This window comes from Eucyclogobius newberryi, unplaced genomic scaffold, assembly GCF_026437365.1.
Source record: "Eucyclogobius newberryi isolate DKJ021-1_F unplaced genomic scaffold, fEucNew1.0.hap1 SCAF_2, whole genome shotgun sequence".
NCBI lineage: Eukaryota > Metazoa > Chordata > Actinopteri > Gobiiformes > Gobiidae > Eucyclogobius > Eucyclogobius newberryi.
Window position 1 is genome coordinate 22,512,252 of NW_027315834.1, and position 18,022 is coordinate 22,530,273.

The window sequence follows — 18,022 nt, forward strand, 5'->3', positions numbered from 1 at the left end:
TCGAGATCTTTGTGCTAGTTTGGGTCAGGACTACCTTTGCTAGAGGATTAGAGCTATTGTGCAAGTTTTAGGTTTGGTAAAATATTATAGCATTAGCAACTGTATCTCATTTGAAGGTGTGAGATGAGACTGCCAACATTCAATAGAAATTAGGAACATAGAATACTGAAATGATGAGGAATGCAGCAATATAACATCAGAGGGGTTTACACATATTGGTTCCCCAAATATTAGACAATTTACTGAAAGAAAATATATCCAAAGTTGGCGTTCATAGTTGGCTAGCCATTACTAAATGGATGTGTGGTGTGTCATATAAGCACTGTTTGTAGCAGATTGTGATATTTTATTCTGACTATTCACTGTTATACTTTTTATACAGAGTCAAGTGATTTTTAGACAGTATGAATGAATATGAATTTAAAGCATTTAAAACATTTAAAATAAATGATCTAATTATTGGAACACAATATGCATAACTCCCTTAACCACTGTATTGATGGATTCCTCATCATGTCAGCATTCCAAATTGTACTGCTGTGTGACATTATATGTGACTATAGCGTCATTTTTTACTCATTCACAAAATTCTGTCAGATGCTTCATTCTAAGAAGGGATTTTGGGAGTCCTGGAAACGAATGCGGCCGAGTTGAAAGAAAAGACCCCAAAACTTGTTATGTCCCGAGGCACACACAAATTAATAATAACAGTAAGAAAAAACTAAGATGAAACATCAGTTATTCACATCAGTTATAGCAAATCATAACCAAGAAATGACATGTAACGGTATGATTTTCCAGACTGAATCCTGTGTGTTGGCCGCTTTGATGCTTGGCTGTGGGACAGTGCATCAGGTTCATGCTGGATTATATCTCCGCTCTTCCCCGCGGTCTCTGAAGAGCCGCTCTAAGGGAGTGAACTGCTGAGTGATGAATAAAAGTGCCAATGTGATTCGCAGTCGGGCCTGTTTTCATGGCCCAGATGAAAACGCAGCAGCATAGAGGAAATCTCATCATTAGTCCTCTCACAGGCCAAGATTTAATTATGTGCACATCCAAATCGCTGCGCTTCCCACTTCTCAGCAGATTACCGAGTTCCTGGTGGATCATAACAGTAATGTCTATTGCATGCTTGCATGGTAAAACAGCCAAATCAGGACACCCTCTCTAAAAGTGCTTTTGTTCTATGCAAACTTGTATTATTTGATTTTCATTTATGGGTTGCAGCAACTGGCCAAGGCCAATGTTCATCTTGAGTACCATGGTGGCACATGGATTTACCACCAATATGGAGATGAATGAAATCAATGATGTTAGTACCATTACAACATTTACCCAGCTTAATCCAGATGTAGTACAGATTTTTGGCCTTGATAATCATATGAACGCTAGAAACACTAGATCATCCGAACAATTTCACTGTCATTGAGGAAAGATTGTAAAAAAACATGTAGAAGCTTGTACCTGTGTATGGATTGTTGGAGTGTGCATGGGGTGCGTTAAAAGTGGACTCATGTAAAATGTATCTTCAGAGAGACAATTGACCCAGATGTGGAGGTGTCTGACTGTGCAAATGAAATCAAATGGGGCCCCACGATAAAGACAGAGCACACCATGACAAGAGGCGCTATTTGAGGCACACTGATTAAGAGGCAAAAATACAAAGCGAAGACAGATGACTTGGAGAGGGGTGGTGGCAGATAGTAGCAAGCTAAAGGGAAGAGAAGAGAGAGTTTATTCCTCCTCTGAGAGCCTTGTAATGCAGCTGCTTTATGTCTTAATGCTGATCGCATTGACTCTGGTGGGACCTCATTAGCTCCAGGCACAGAGCTGTGTTCACTCATGTATGGCCTTCCAGTGAAACACACAAGTTATGGTGAAATAACATCCAAGTGTGGCAGCAGCTACAAATGCTAAGTTAGAAAGGCCATTAGTCTTGCCTGCTGCAGCACAGAACACTTACCACACAGCATGATTGGCTGTAAGGTTCCTGTTTCCACCTGAGTGAACTGATGAATAAGCTCTGCTGATTCAAATGGGGGCAGATGTGCAGCAAATAACCTGCTGCTCACTCCTGTTTGTATGCAGTCATTGTTTTGTGTGGGCAAAATAATGGCCACAAGGACTGTTCAATGGACCAGTCCACAGAAGAAGGAAGTACTCAAAATGTGGGGGTCAATTTGAGTAAGTGTTGCTGATTCAGCACACTGTGCTGCTGGGGGTCTAAGTCAACAGAAACTGTTGCATGAATTTGTGTGCATGTCTCAAATGCGTCCACAACTTAGTCAAATGGGGAAATGGGTGGGGATTGAGGTTCAGGTAACATACTACAATTATCATGTGTCTGCAGACCTTTAACAATTCGACAGTTTGATGGATCCAAATGGAACCCTCTTTCAACAACCTTCTAGTAGATACGCACTACCAGTACTTGAGATTACGATTGCGTAGCCATAGGTCAATATAGTTAGCAATCTCCACTTTCGATGGAACAGCGCACAGCACATGGATGTGGTCATGACCTTGACCCAGTTGGCAAACAGTACGCCAGTCAATTAAATTAAAGCTGAGCCACTGACTTCTGTTGACTCCATCAATATGTGATGGTGACTCTATGAAGATAAGAAGTTTTAGTCCCGCTTCAGTCCTGCTCCAGACCTGCTTCAGTCCTGCTCCAGACCTGCTTCAGTCCTGCTTCAGTCCTGCTCCAGACCTGCTTAAGTCCTGCTCCAGACCTGCTTAAGTCCTGCTTCAGTCCTGCTTCAGTCCTGCTCCAGACCTGCTTAAGTCCTGCTTAAGTCCTGCTTAAGTCCTGCTTCAGTCCTGCTTCAGTCCTGCTTCAGTCCTGCTTCAGTCCTGCTCCAGACCTGCTTCAGTCCTGCTCCAGACCTGCTTCAGTCCTGCTTCAGTCCTGCTTCAGTCCTGCTCCAGACCTGCTTCAGTCCTGCTTCAGTCCTGCTCCAGACCTGCTCCAGTCCTGCTTCAGTCCTGCTCCAGACCTGCTCCAGACCTGCTCCAGACCTGCTCCAGACCTGCTCCAGACCTGCTCCAGACCTGCTTCAGTCCTGCTTCAGTCCTGCTTCAGTCCTGCTCCAGACCTGCTTCAGTCCTGCTTCAGTCCTGCTCCAGACCTGCTCCAGACCTGCTTCAGTCCTGCTCCAGTCCTGCTCCAGACCTGCTCCAGTCCTGCTTCAGTCCTGCTCCAGACCTGCTCCAGACCTGCTTCAGTCCCGCTCCAGACCTGCTCCAGACCTGCTTCAGTCCTGCTTCAGTCCTGCTCCAGACCTGCTTCAGTCCTGCTCCAGACCTGCTTCAGTCCTGCTTCAGTCCTGCTTCAGTCCTGCTCCAGACCTGCTTCAGTCCTGCTTCAGTCCTGCTCCAGACCTGCTCCAGTCCTGCTTCAGTCCTGCTCCAGACCTGCTCCAGACCTGCTTCAGTCCTGCTCCAGACCTGCTCCAGACCTGCTCCAGACCTGCTTCAGTCCTGCTTCAGTCCTGCTTCAGTCCTGCTCCAGACCTGCTTCAGTCCTGCTTCAGTCCTGCTCCAGACCTGCTCCAGACCTGCTTCAGTCCTGCTTCAGTCCTGCTCCAGACCTGCTCCAGTCCTGCTTCAGTCCTGCTCCAGACCTGCTCCAGTCCTGCTTCAGTCCTGCTCCAGACCTGCTCCAGTCCTGCTTCAGTCCTGCTTCAGACCTGCTTTAGACCTGCAGTTTTTGTCCTGTTTTAGACCAGTTCGAGACCTGCTTCAGTCCTGTTTTTGACCTGCTTTAGACCTGCTTCAGTTCTGTTTTTGACCTGCTTTAGATCTGCTTCAGTCCTGCTTTAGTCCTGCTTTAGACCTGTAGTTTTTGTCCTGTTTTAGACCCGTTTAGACCTGCATTAGTCCTGTTTTAGACCTGCTTTAGTCCTGTTTTTGACCTGCTTTAGTCCTGTTTTTGACCTGCTTTAGACCTGCTTCAGACCTGCTTTAGACCTGCTTCAGACCTGCTTCAGACCTGCTTCAGACCTGCTTTAGACCTGCTTCAGACCTGCTTCAGACCTGCTTCAGACCTGCTTTAGACCTGCTTCAGACCTGCTTCAGACCTGCTTCAGACCTGCTTTAGACCTGCTTCAGACCTGCTTCAGACCTGCTTCAGACCTGCTTTAGACCTGCTTCAGACCTGCTTCAGACCTGCTTCAGACCTGCTTTAGACCTGCTTCAGACCTGCTTCAGACCTGCTTCAGACCTGCTTTAGACCTGCTTCAGACCTGCTTCAGACCTGCTTCAGACCTGCTTTAGACCTGCTTCAGACCTGCTTCAGACCTGCTTCAGACCTGCTTCAGACCTGCTTCAGACCTGCTTCAGACCTGCTTCAGACCTGCTTTAGACCTGCTTCAGACCTGCTTTAGACCTGCTTTAGACCTGCTTTAGTCCTGCTTTAGACCCGCTTTAGACCTGCTTTAGTCCTGCTTCATAGTTCATCGATGTTTTTCTGGCAGTTAAGGTTTGTTTAGTCTTGTTTAGTCTTGTTTATAACCTGGTCTTGTCCTTGGTCTGCTTTGCACTAGTTAAGTCAGGTTTCTGGTAAACACTGGGTTTGTGTTCCCTGGGTTTTAGTGCTTTTGTCCTGTTTTTAGTCATGTTATATTGTTATGATATTTTTACTTCTCTGAAAGTAAAGTCCTATGTGGATTTCAATTGTGCCACTGTGAGTTGTTTTATCTTAGAGATACAAAATAAAATTGTGGTGTGATTTTGTAGTCTGTCCCCCGGATCTTAGCCCTCCGAAAGATCTGGCATATATATATCTTGGAATATATAATTGGAGACCCAATGATTTAGTACTATAACATAGATAACAAATGATACGACTACGGAAATCTAGCCAAATTGTGACCGGAAAAGACAAGGCGTTTCTCTCTGTGCATGTAAATTGACTTTCAGTAATTCTTTGGTAGTCATGTCCAGTCTCTAAGTCAGAAATGATTAATCCTTAACAGCAAACAAGCTTCCGAAGAGATAACGGGGCGGTTTTAAAACATGGGTTGAATAAAAATACACTGATTTAATACTAAGTATAGCAAAATAAAATAGATTAGCCCCAATCATTTAAACGGATAATAAAACACTCTCTCTTTCAATTAAAATACATCCATTATGTAAATAAAATAACTATTTCAAGGTATCTCATTGAATTTAGTTAAAAAGGTAATCGCTTATGTTATTGGTATAATGCCATCAGTCCAGTTAGCTTCTCTTCTAGATAGAACCACTAATTAACAGAGCATTTGAATACTGCCTAACTTCCAGAAACAAGAAAGTGAACTGAGATCTAAATGATCTAATGTAACTGTAGTTCTATGAGTATGGGCTACGCCCTTTGTGGAATGTGCTATTGGGTAGTCCACTCCTAGAATCTGCCTAGCCCTGAGAAAAAAAAATACACCTGCTCCAACCATGTGAGGGATCCTCCTGGACCCTATATAATTCTATGTATTCGATACAAACACCCTCTTTACACTCAGGTAAGAGAGGCCAGGCCAGATGGGCCTGAAGGGCTATGCACATACTCAACAGTTACAATAGGCAACTTAAAACCTGTAAGGAAAGAAAAACTGTACTCTCATCAGGCCTGGCGTTGCGTGATTGGCGCGTGCCCTAGCAACAGACCACAAGGGCTAGAGCGCTCAAAGGCCCCTAAAACGCACAGGTTGCTTCTAAAAAGGATAACTGTATTGATGTGCGCAAAAAAACGAAAAGTGATGTACAAACTCTTCCAAAAGCACCTGAACAAATCAAAGAAGTGGATGGGGAAAGGCTGCCTCTCCCAAAGCACCAACACACCCATAAAAGCAAATCAAAATGGAGAACCTTCACCCAGGCCACCTCTATCGAGAGCGCAGACTGCAAATTCTTATTGGAATGGTAGCAAATAAGAGGCTCACTACACTCTCTCCACCTGGGGAGGAGAGCCGGACGCCTGGCGGGAGGCATCTGCAGTGGCGTGGCGTGTTTGGATGTGTCTGGAGAAGCACCGTAGTTCCTTGCCCGACACCGAATGTTCGGGCACCAAAGCAACGGTGAGTCTAATCTAAATTCTCTTCTCATCTTCGGTGGAACAAAATTCTCAAGGTGCTGAGTTGGACAAAAGGTGTTTGTATCGAATACACAGTTATATAGGGTCCAGGAGGAACCCTCTGATTATTGGAGCAGGTATGTATTTTTTTTCTCAGGGCGAGGCAGAGCTTAAGAGTGGACCAGCCAATAGTGAAGCCTGTAGAGGGCGTAGTACATATGACATAGAACTGAAATAAACCCTTCCAAACAAACCCATCAAAGTCTTTCAACCCACTGTGTGGCATCTCTAAAGACAAAGATTGATTTGACAGTCTTACTAGTGAAAGTTATTCACATTTAATTAATTTAATCTTAATTTCACAGTGTCAAAAAGCAAAGAGAAAATAATGCAATATCAAATTTTTTTTTTTTTTTTATAATTTTGCAGGCCCAATAGCAATCAATGTTGAAATAACATTTTATATGCAATGCATCTGAAGCCAAATTTTAAAAAAAAACCTTCTGAATCATTTACCAGACTAACCACTTCAGTCATGTAAGTTTCAGGGAGGGCCCAAAGACTACACTGGTGTTGACTGAGACAAAATAAATCAGAAGTACAAAAACTAAGAACAAATGTGATAAAGTAAACTTCAATAAATGAATAAATGGAAGTATACTTCGAGGCTTAATTTATATTCAATTAAAAGAAAATTACGATATTAACTTGAAATACTCTTTAAAGTAACTTGTATTTCATTTTATATAATCATAAACATTATTTTATATTCATTTGTTTCCAGCTTAACAAATGTGTTATTTGTTCATTCACAGCACGTGCACTTTCCAGAAAACACACGGCACAGGTGGAATCTTCCACCAGGACCAATTCTCACGTATGAAAAAGATGCAGCTTCACTCACAGGAGAGAGCAGACTCTGACACCTCCAGAGTGAGGTGTGACTGCTGGAGGTGCATAGAAATGTGACTGCAAAAGTGTCTTCAGAGTCAGTGCAATGAGACAGACAAGAGATGCACCCAAATCGGCCACAGAAACTGGCCACTGCTTTGAAGAGCCACTGAGCTAGTTGGCTCCAAAGAACAACCTCCCCTTCATCTATCCAATACTCTGGCTGGATTTAAAACCAAAATATATGTGACACAATTTCTCTCAATGTGTATAATAACACTTGGCATATGGGGTTTTATTGGAGAATGTTTCTCCCAAACAATGCTTTTCACCTCTCAACCACAAATAAGAGTGGCAAGTCTAAAATAAGGTAGGTTGAAATGAGCACAGCCCAGACGGGGGACTCCAATGCAATCTTAATACACTGTGAAGTGTGACATACCTAGTAGAAGCTTCCCCTTTGGGTTTGTCAATGAGGCATCTGAGGCTTTCAATCTGACAGACTTGATAGATAAGTCTAGCATACATTAAAATTCAATTGTCTCCTTGTACTGAAAGGCCTCAAAATATTTTGCTTCATACTCTATGAAAAGTTGTCCTGACTTTCAGCGGTTGAACGTAATAAAGTACGAAAGTACTGTACTTTCCTTAAGTCATTTGGCAGTGGATCCTGTTTTGAGAGCAATAGCTCCACTCATCATTTGAGACCACCTGAAATGTGGTGTTGTGTGCTGTATAGTCTGTGTGTTTTTTGTTATATATTCTTCAATGTTGTGTGTAATTGTCATATTTTCCTTCCACAAAATGAGGTGTGATCCTTCATCTCTGAGAATTCAACTCAGTGAGGTGTATTGTAAAGAAAGAGCAGAAATAAGTTGTTAAAAGTCTGACTAAAAGTTCCCATAATAAACCTGTAATGATGTAATTACATTGACTTGATTATTAAATATAATGGATGACTACATTTGTAATTATGGTTGTGAAAACATTGAGCCATTCAATTATTTGTATAATAAACTTTTCTTAAACGATGCGTTTGCAGTGCTATGTGTTGTTTTGTGTGAATTAAATTGATTCCATTTAAATTTTCCAAAGGTTATGCTTGGCTGAATTCTCATTACAGAACTTGTATCGCTTATAACACGGAGACTGTTGCATTTCTATCAACTATTAATAGCATAATAAAAGGAATGACTGTTTGTGGCGCTTGTTCTTGCGGAGTTATTAATTATTCAGAAGAACAAATGTTACAAAATGGTTACGCACAAGTACTCTTAAAGGAAAGGAATGTGCAAGAGGGAGCACAAATGGGTTTGTATGGCTCTCAGGAAACTTTTTTTTAACCCAGCGTGAATTTCAACATTTCAAGGCAATTGTTGAGATTCAAACTTGTGTAGAATAAAAGGTAGTGTGGCATGTCAGGGGTGTTTTAACTTTAGTTACTGTTAAAACCCAAATCAGAAGACCAACAACGCCACCTGGGCATGAATGGGCCCAGGACCAAACAGAAAACATTAAAAGGCGCACAGATTCGTTGGCATAGACATTTTTAACACCAGATTTATTATTTATTTCTCTGAACAATAAATTCCATAATAAAAACATTAGTCTCAGTGAAATTACACAATCATTGTCCATAAAAAACAATCACACTTTTGTTGAGGTTAAGAAAAAAAGGCAAGGTGGCAGAGCATTCTTGTCCCATCCCACATGACCTAAAAGTTAAAGTTGGTTAGACTTAAAGATGGAGCAGATATGGGCCTAAAATGCAGCTTTCCTTTTACCTACTGCTGGGAAACTTCTGCTGCGCACCCTTGACGGGCAGCGGACGTGGCTAGTTCAGTCGGCTACACACACACGGGACCCCAGCTTCCAGAACAACCAGTCGCCAAAGCGCAAACCAGGAGTTCCCCCTAGGCCAAAATATCATAAAATAGAAAATTGTCATTGATCATTAGCCAAATGTTTGATCTTTACTTTCCAAGTTAAGCCCAGCACAAACTTTAACATCCTTTTCTTGTAACTCACATTGTTGCAAATGTATTCAGTTTAGCTTCTCTTCATTAGTCTGAGCAACCCACTTTCTGTATCCACCATTAGCCTAAATTACATTCCTGTGTGAAGTGTACTTTCATGTCCGCTTTACAGTTTCCTGGCCTGAGCTATGGATCAGTTCATGATGCATACCTCACAAAGCATCCATTAATAATTCATTTTCCTCACAGAGTAACAGAGCAAAAGAAGAACAAATTATCACAGCTCCGTTGTGCTTCAGACAGTTGCCATTTTCTTCAAATCTGCCCTCTGTAAGAGATGAGATGTTTGCAGAATTTCTTTCTTTGTTTTTCGTCAAGTCTTATTAAAAAGTCATTACATATGGTTTCTGCAGAGAGGAGCACATCAGAGCCAATGTCAGAAACATCACTTTTCCTGCCTACTTGTGTACACGTTGTAGCAAAATACTATTCATAATTTATCATCCAGTCCAAAGAAATCAGATGTTGTCTTTTCCATTGAAGCGTGATCCAGTCCTAACTTTAAGTGTTTTTTATCGTCATAAGGGAACTTTTAGGAGGTTCATTCCATTTCTATAACATATTGGTCATAATTTGATTGTAGTATAAGCAAAGTTCACCTTCAAAACCGCGTTCGTAATATTGTCACGCTGATCTTGGAAATCCAGCCTTGCTTATAGAGTATTTGTGCTGCGGCTCATCCACACTTGCTTGCCTTCTGTGATATGTGAGAGCTGTGACAACTCTCAAAGTGTGGGGTCTCGTCTGTACATGAGTCTATAGAAAACATGATTCAAGTCGGTAACTGAAGCTTGAGGTTTGCTCATCGGCTCATGCATCCAGATTTAGAGCACGCCGCCACACTGCGTCTGTCACCGCACGATGACAAATCCCAGGACTCAGCAACAACTCCGGATGTCAACAATGTCAAGATGATCCAGTTAGTCAATCAATGCGATTATTCATATCTAAACATACTATATATATAACAAAATAATACAAAATAAAAGTCACACTAGAGGATCTTACAATGTCTTTTGTAATGTAATGGTCTCCTTGAATTGAGTTGTGTGCCACTTTTCTTTTGTCTGAATTGTCTGTTTTCTGTATTGCACCTGCACACTAAATTTCCCCGTCTAGGGACAATAAAAGCATTTGATTGATTGTTTGATTGACTGATTAAGGACATTTTGGAAAGATTATTTGGCAGGATAGTATTCACTCTGCGGTGCGAGCTGCGATGTTAAATGAAAAAGCTTGTACTTGGGCCACATCGCCTTGAACTCGAGAAGAGACAAATCAAAATCTTCAAGCCCCTTTTTTGTGGGTCCTATTTTTCCCCCATTTAAAACTGAAGCTGTTCCTGAACCTCTGGAAAACAATCACTTGGCTGGAGCCTTTGTGAAGCTGAGACTCTGCAGTTTTGGACTCTGATGTCTGTTTTACTTAATTATAAGTAGAAACAAGCTCTGCACAGAGGAATTCAGATTTTGAGTGAAGCTGGTTTCTGAAGGGATCGGCTGATTGACACTAGATTGAACATTTGTTGGATTTGAACAATTATCTTTTTAAAAGCTGAAGATAAATTCACTAAACATGAGTTTTAGGCACTTGAAATAAAGCAGGAATGTCCAGGCGGAATCTATATATAAAAGTCCTATTCATTTTTCATTTTATTTTCGGGTGATTTTTTATTTGTGGGTTTGGAGTACAAACTGACCCTGATGCTTTCCAGAATGATTGATTTGACTGAAAAAAGTGGGTTACAGCTTTATTTTTAAGTACAGCATATCAAGCAGCTTGAGGGTTTTATTTTATAAGATGGAGGACAACACAGAATAAATAAAGAAAAAGTCCAACGTCCCACGCCCTAAGCATAAGGGGCTAGTTTGATTCACATTTTAGGCTACAAGCCAGTCACATAATGGAGCAACCACCATGTACCACCAGTGGTACATATACCACAGTTTGAGAACCAATGTGCTTGGAAGTTGCCCTCATATTAAACTAATATTGGTTGTTTTCTGTTTTCTGTTGCAAAACTACAAGCTTTCTTGCTGCAGTTTTTCCAAGTCTTACCTCAAATGGGATGAAAGAGCGACTGGTGTGTGATCTTCCCACCACAGATGTTAGTCCAGGGTTGGCTGCACTGTTGGAGGACATTCAAGGATTTTCTTTGGCTGGTCCCAAAAGATCTGTTAGAAATTCCTCTCTAGATTTGGTTCATCTCCAATTCCAACCAGTCTTTACTGCTGCGTGTGTTCAATACATAAAGGACAAAGGTTCTGATTCTGGTTTAGCATAACAACATTATTTTGATGGTCGTATGAAGAATTGCTTTGTATTTTGATGTTTAGTTTCCTCCTTAAAAGATGCTGTCTAAAACAAGTAATGAAAGGCAATATGTTGTATTTGTAAATATACAGAAGTAACACGCCAGGCGATATTTCTGCCATTTTTAGTTTAGTGAGGCCGGTTTTAGCTATGAAATGGATCAACTTTTGATCCAAGTAAATTTGTGCTTGTTGCCAGATAGTGAGATTCTATTCAGGGAGTTGCCAGGTGTAAAGAAATTGGCATGTTCCAGTCAATGGTCTTGTGACAGAAAGTAGCAGATGGTCTCCTCTCTGAAGCAGACACTCATAAAGATGTTCATTTATCATTAGTGTGCAGTTTGGCTGGAGCCACATGCAAATTTTATGAGATAACACTTAAAATTTCTTTGGGAGTATTTGAATATAAGTTGGCATCATAGTTGAGGGTCTGCCATAAATTCTGCTTCCATTCAATGTCATTTTCAAGCAAATTAGGTGGCGCACATGCAGGAAATAAACCTTATTATGACAATTCAGTGCAGTAAATGTAAAGTAAATGCATATAATCATTTTACGCTTTTAATCATTTTAAATTGTTTGTTACCACGTACTCTTTGATTTAATGTGAGCCCGTGCGAATCCTCATGTCTGTGACTAATTTTCAACAAATAGAATTTAAAAACACATAACTGTGGTAAAAACGTGATCTCCAGAATTAAGTACAACCCCTTAGTTTTGACAACCAAGGACCAAGTAGTATGGAGGCGCTTTGGGAAGGTTTAGGTGCTTTTTGTCGAGGGGCTGTGTCCCCGTGACTGGATTAAAAGAGAGAGGCTCCCAGTGATGGAGTGATGGAGAAAGTGAAGCCTCGTGAACCAATGAGGCCTCAAAGCCAAACACAGCCAATCACAGCACAAAGCATGTGTATGAAATATTTTCTGCTCACATGAACACAGCTATTTCTTGAATTTCTGATTTTATACAAACCAAAACCTTGGTCACGTGAGTTCCTTGTTACCAACATATGGTTCATTTCGAGATTTGATTTTGACACGACCACTTTAGCTTCAAAGTGTTGTTTAAATTTGTCCAGCACTAGAGGCTACAACAGTTTTCATGAGAAATGTTAATGCGTGGATGACATTCTCACGCTACAGTACAGGTAACGTATAGAACGTTAAAAAAGCGTAATATAACAAATAGGAATTAGAAGAAATGTTCAGAACATAGATAAAATGAAAAGGTTTGTACCTAATGCTCAGTAAAAACACAGACGTTGTCTGGTCATTTAGATTTTACAGACAATTTTTTCTGTCAGAATAGGGCTTCAATCTAGTTTTATGTGCAAAAGCTTGCAAGCTGTGACATCTGTTTATGTTAGAGGGGACACCATGTTAGGGGAGACACCATGTTAGGGGTGACACCATGTTAGGGGGGACACCATGTTAGGGGTGACACCATGTTAGGGGGGACACCATGTTAGGGGTGACACCATGTTAGGAGGGACACCATGTTAGGGGTGACACCATGTTAGGGGGGACACCATGTTAGGGTGGACACCATGTTAGGGGTGACACCATGTTAGGGGGGACACCATGTTAGGGGTGACACCATGTTAGGGGGGACACCATGTTAGGGGTGACACCATGTTAGGGGTGACACCATGTTAGGAGGGACACCATGTTAGGGGTGACACCATGTTAGGGGTGACACCATGTTAGGAGGGACACCATGTTAGGAGGGACACCATGTTAGGGTGGACACCATGTTAGGGGTGACACCATGTTAGGAGGGACACCATGTTAGGGGTGACACCATGTTAGGGGTGACACCATGTTAGGAGGGACACCATGTTAGGGTGGACACCATGTTAGGGGTGACACCATGTTAGGGGTGACACCATGTTAGGGGTGACACCATGTTAGGAGGGACACCATGTTAGGGGGGACACCATGTTAGGGGTGACACCATGTTAGGGTGGACACCATGTTAGGGGTGACACCATGTTAGGGGTGACACCATGTTAGGGTGGACACCATGTTAGGAGGGACACCATGTTAGGGGGGACACCATGTTAGGGTGGACACCATGTTAGGGGTGACACCATGTTAGGGGGGACACCATGTTAGGAGGGACACCATGTTAGGGGGGACACCATGTTAGGGTGGACACCATGTTAGGAGGGACACCATGTTAGGGGGGACACCATGTTAGGGTGGACACCATGTTAGGGCTGACACTATGTTAGGGCTGACACCATGTTAGGGCGGACACCATGTTAGGGTGGACACCATGTTAGGGGGGACACCATGTTAGGAGGGACACCATGTTAGGGGTGACACCATGTTAGGGGTGACACCATTTTAGGGTGGACACCATGTTAGGAGGGACACCATGTTAGGGGGGACACCATGTTAGGGGGGACACCATGTTAGGAGGGACACCATGTTAGGGGGGACACCATGTTAGGAGGGACACCATGTTAGGGGGGACACCATGTTAGGGGGGACACCATGTTAGGAGGGACACCATGTTAGGAGGGACACCATGTTAGGAGGGACACCATGTTAGGGGGGACACCATGTTAGGAGGGACACCATGTTAGGGGGGACACCATGTTAGGGGGGACACCATGTTAGGGGGGACACCATGTTAGGGGTGACACCATGTTAGGAGGGACACCATGTTAGGGGGGACACCATGTTAGGAGGGACACCATGTTAGGGGGGACACCATGTTAGGGGGGACACCATGAGACACTCTTGAGTCTTAAGGCAACAATGGAGAGGTCAGAACTACATTCACAAAATGTTGAACCCATGTTAAAATGATTATCTTATGTATATTGAACAAGATTTTTTTTTTTTTCATGCATCCATTTCAGCAGTGGTGGAAAAAGTACTGCAAATATTAAGTGCATGTATAGTAGATGTACTCAAGTACTTCAAATTCAGATCAGTCTTATGTACAAAAATCAGTTCAATGCTGAAACAATTAGTTTTAAACTGGACTCGGGATGTTCTCTGAGCTCTGGCCAAGGTGATGCAGTGCTTGTTGGTTTAGAAAGTATTGCAAATACATCGGTGAGGCAACCATGGATTGGGACGATTGATACTTGTGCTGTACTCTGTATGATTAATGATTTTATAGGTTGCCAATTACAACTTATTGGCTTGACAAGTTGGGTTGGGCAATTAATCTAAAATTCGAGTTCGAATTCATGTCCAGTCGTCAACGATATGTTTTTTTTTTTTTTATTCGAGACACACACAGCCAGTACTCTCAGTCAGTAAAAACATGTGGTGTGGATCAGAGTTCAGACTTTGGAGGAAGACATTCTTTTTAAATGCTTGGAATGTATTCATTTCACAAGCCAAAGTTCAGGTCCTTCCATGGGTACAACATCACACATTAACAGATATGAGCCACAAAAGTGGGTCAAGCACTCTAGCTCGGGACTAAGAGCATTTTTATCCACTTTCTGAAGAAAGGATGCATCACACCTCTGAGGTAAGCCAGTGAGCTCCTGGAACATGCTCCTAACAGACTGGCTCCCCCGGGGCCTCGCTCCACACTGCACATAGCAAACGTGTGAGTCAGACTCTCCATGAGGCATCTCTGGGGCTGAAGGCACTGCAACAATCATATTACAAACAACACTGGTTTAAAATACGATTTTGTAGATTTCATATGACTGAAATGCTTGTCTGAGTCTTTAACAACCCACCACTTAACAAGCAACTATCCAGATCGTCCTTTTTTTTATTTTTATTTTTTTTAAGTTTTTAAATATAAAACACGTAACAGAAAAACACAAAAAAGAGCAGAGAGAGGGCAATACAAATGGAAAAAAGTTAAGGCACATTTTTTTCCCAGTTTGTCCAAAGTCTTTCAGTTCAATTACATTTATTTTTGTAATGCCCAAAATCACAACGGCAGTTGTCTACAAGCGTGAAGAGCAGTGAGCAGATGAAACAATGTTCATGTGAAATTAGCAAATGTCCCAACATCCCTTGTCCTTATACCTTCTACAAAAAAACTACAAAACCCTTGGGAGGAAGTATAAACCCCGGGGAGAACCACAGGAGAGTTCCTACTCCCACACATGGACAGGCTGATAAGCTTCAATTTAGTGCTCAAGCTGTCATACTTCCCCCAGCAGAGTTGCTCCTAGGGCAGCGTAGCTGAAACGGATTGGATTTTCCTCCCTTTAACGATCTTTTTTTAAAAATCAAGTTTTGTGTTTCCAGCATGAACCCTTTTGTTTTCTTTTTTACCCTTTTCGTGGTTTTGTGTTCCTGTGGTTATTGTGTATGTTTGTTGTTTTTGACCAGAGAGAATCTTCAAAAGTTATTAACGGTAAGATAAATACAATCAACCCAATAGCATCTGAAGCGTTAAAAGTAGCATCCTTCAATGTGAATAGCATACTGACCCCAATCAAACAAACAGAAAATGTAAGGAGCGTTTAAGACACGCTGCGAGCACGGACTTACTGTAGTCTAATGTAGATGTAACAAAGCATCGCTTTTAGGCAAGATTTTTCAGATTTTTTTCTTTATAACACCATGTCAAAGTGCCCATTACTCACAGGGAGTTAAAAACCCTAACCTGAAGTGTGCAAGCTGTGATTTAAGATCTTAAGTTGCTTAAAACAATTGCAGGAAAATCACATCGAGGCTCTTCAGTTATTTGTTTTCTTTCTTTCTTTTTGTTTCTTATTCAGAAATTGAAAGGAAAAAACTTGACCCAATGAACAGGAAAATATTGAGATGTATATCACAAAGCTATTATAAAATACATTGGATGCCCAAAAAAAGTCACCACTTGGATTGAACTAAGAACACAGTATTTGCGAGCCTCTTTCTGGATCATTGCTGCATGAGTGATGATCTTTCAGCTGTAACACAACATTTAAACCAAACTGATGCAGTGAGAGGCTTCTCTTTTCTGAAACAACCATGTGGAAAGACAAACCTTGCGGTCGTGAAGAGGATGTGTTTGAGAAGAGTCAGATCATTGGCATCAAGCAGAGAGAACATCTAAGGAGAAGCAGAAACTACTACTACAGATCTGAACCCCAGTGAGAGTGTTTGAGCTGGAGAAGGCTTTGTGCAGCGGTCACTCTCTCACATCATCAAGACAAGAGCAACTGGTGAAAAATAATGCAACACTGGATGGAAATATTTTTTTTTAATATTGCAGAAGCTTTTTGAAAGCCTCTTTTTATGGGCAGTGTGCATATATTAGTTGAAGTAGTTAAATGGTTGGTTAACGAAGAAAGCCATTTTTGGAAGTGGCCATGTAGCACAATATGACCCATGCATGCATTTATTTTTTGGCCTGTAGGCTTTATTAGACAGGACAGCTGAGCGTGAAATGGGGATGAGAGAGAAGGGACATGAATGGCCTTTTCCATTAGTCCCGGGTCGGCTCTATTCGGCGCTGTGCTCATTCCTGATTGCATTTCCATTACAACTACTGCTCAGTGGTGCTGTGTAAAACTGGGCGTGGAGACAGCGCAAAAAGGACACATGACAACGGCAACACTACGATATAGTAACTATAAGACATCAGCAAAACTGCCACAGAAACCGCAAATTTAAGCAGCTGGAATCACGGAAGGATACAAATACAGAGAATCGTCTCACCTCTCCTGAAGCTAAAGTTCTCATCCTTTAGCTACAGCGTTCTCATCCAAAACATCACTATTAATCCAGTTTGTCATGTGAGTTTGTTTATAATCCACGGTGGAAGAGTCGGTGAAGCTGCTCCAGATTACACTTATATTCAACTTTCTATTCATCAAAAGCTCATATCTGCCCTACTGATTAAAAAAAAGATATATACAGTTTGGACGTACTTCTAAACTAGACGTGCAATGTTCCGAGTGTCGTTCTCTTTGTGACTTTACTCTTGACAGTTTATGTCATGGAATCAGAAAATGTCCTTGGGAGGAGACATACACCGATGCTATTCCGTAACACATTGAGAACACAATTCAACTTAGAATATGAAACGACACAGAAATATCAGACATTTGTATGGCAAGCTTGGGAGAACCCCACCCCGTTTTTTCCCATGCTGGTTGATTTTATTAGATATTCTGGAATAGGCGGGTCACATTTCTCATTGGTCAGCCTCATATCAAGGCACTTGGTATTTTTCCGTAGAGATAAAGCCTGCAAGGGGTGGTGCAACTCCCCCCCTGGGGCAACATTGTTTGGCCCATCTTTACGACCCCTTCACAAATAAATGCTGTCACACACCCGTTCTTCTCTTAGACTAATGATGCAGATAATATATCACTATTATGCAGATAAAATACATCACAGAAATATACTCATATATTCACATTTTATCACAGTTTATTATTGCAGTAAAGTGTGTTGACTTTTTTCGACAAAAATAGTTTAGTCTTTGCTCCCAGGGAGTCATGCCGATAGTATAAAACTGTCTCCACGCCTGTTGTCTGCATTTTATGCCTCAAGTTTAAAAAAGCTCTAAAGTCGTGTAGTGTGCAGCTTGATTACGGAGGACGCAGCGGTGTTCTGTCTCCTGCTGCACAAACATTACACTTTTATCCAATCAGCGTCTGGCGGTCTGTGGACGTCACGTTTAGTCCCTAATTGGCTCGACTTGGCCTAAGGGGGAAGAGGGTACTAAAAAGTACCTGGTCTGAGTAGGATCCTCACGACACAGCCGGCTGCACACGGAGCCTGGCATATGTGCTGCCACCTTAACCA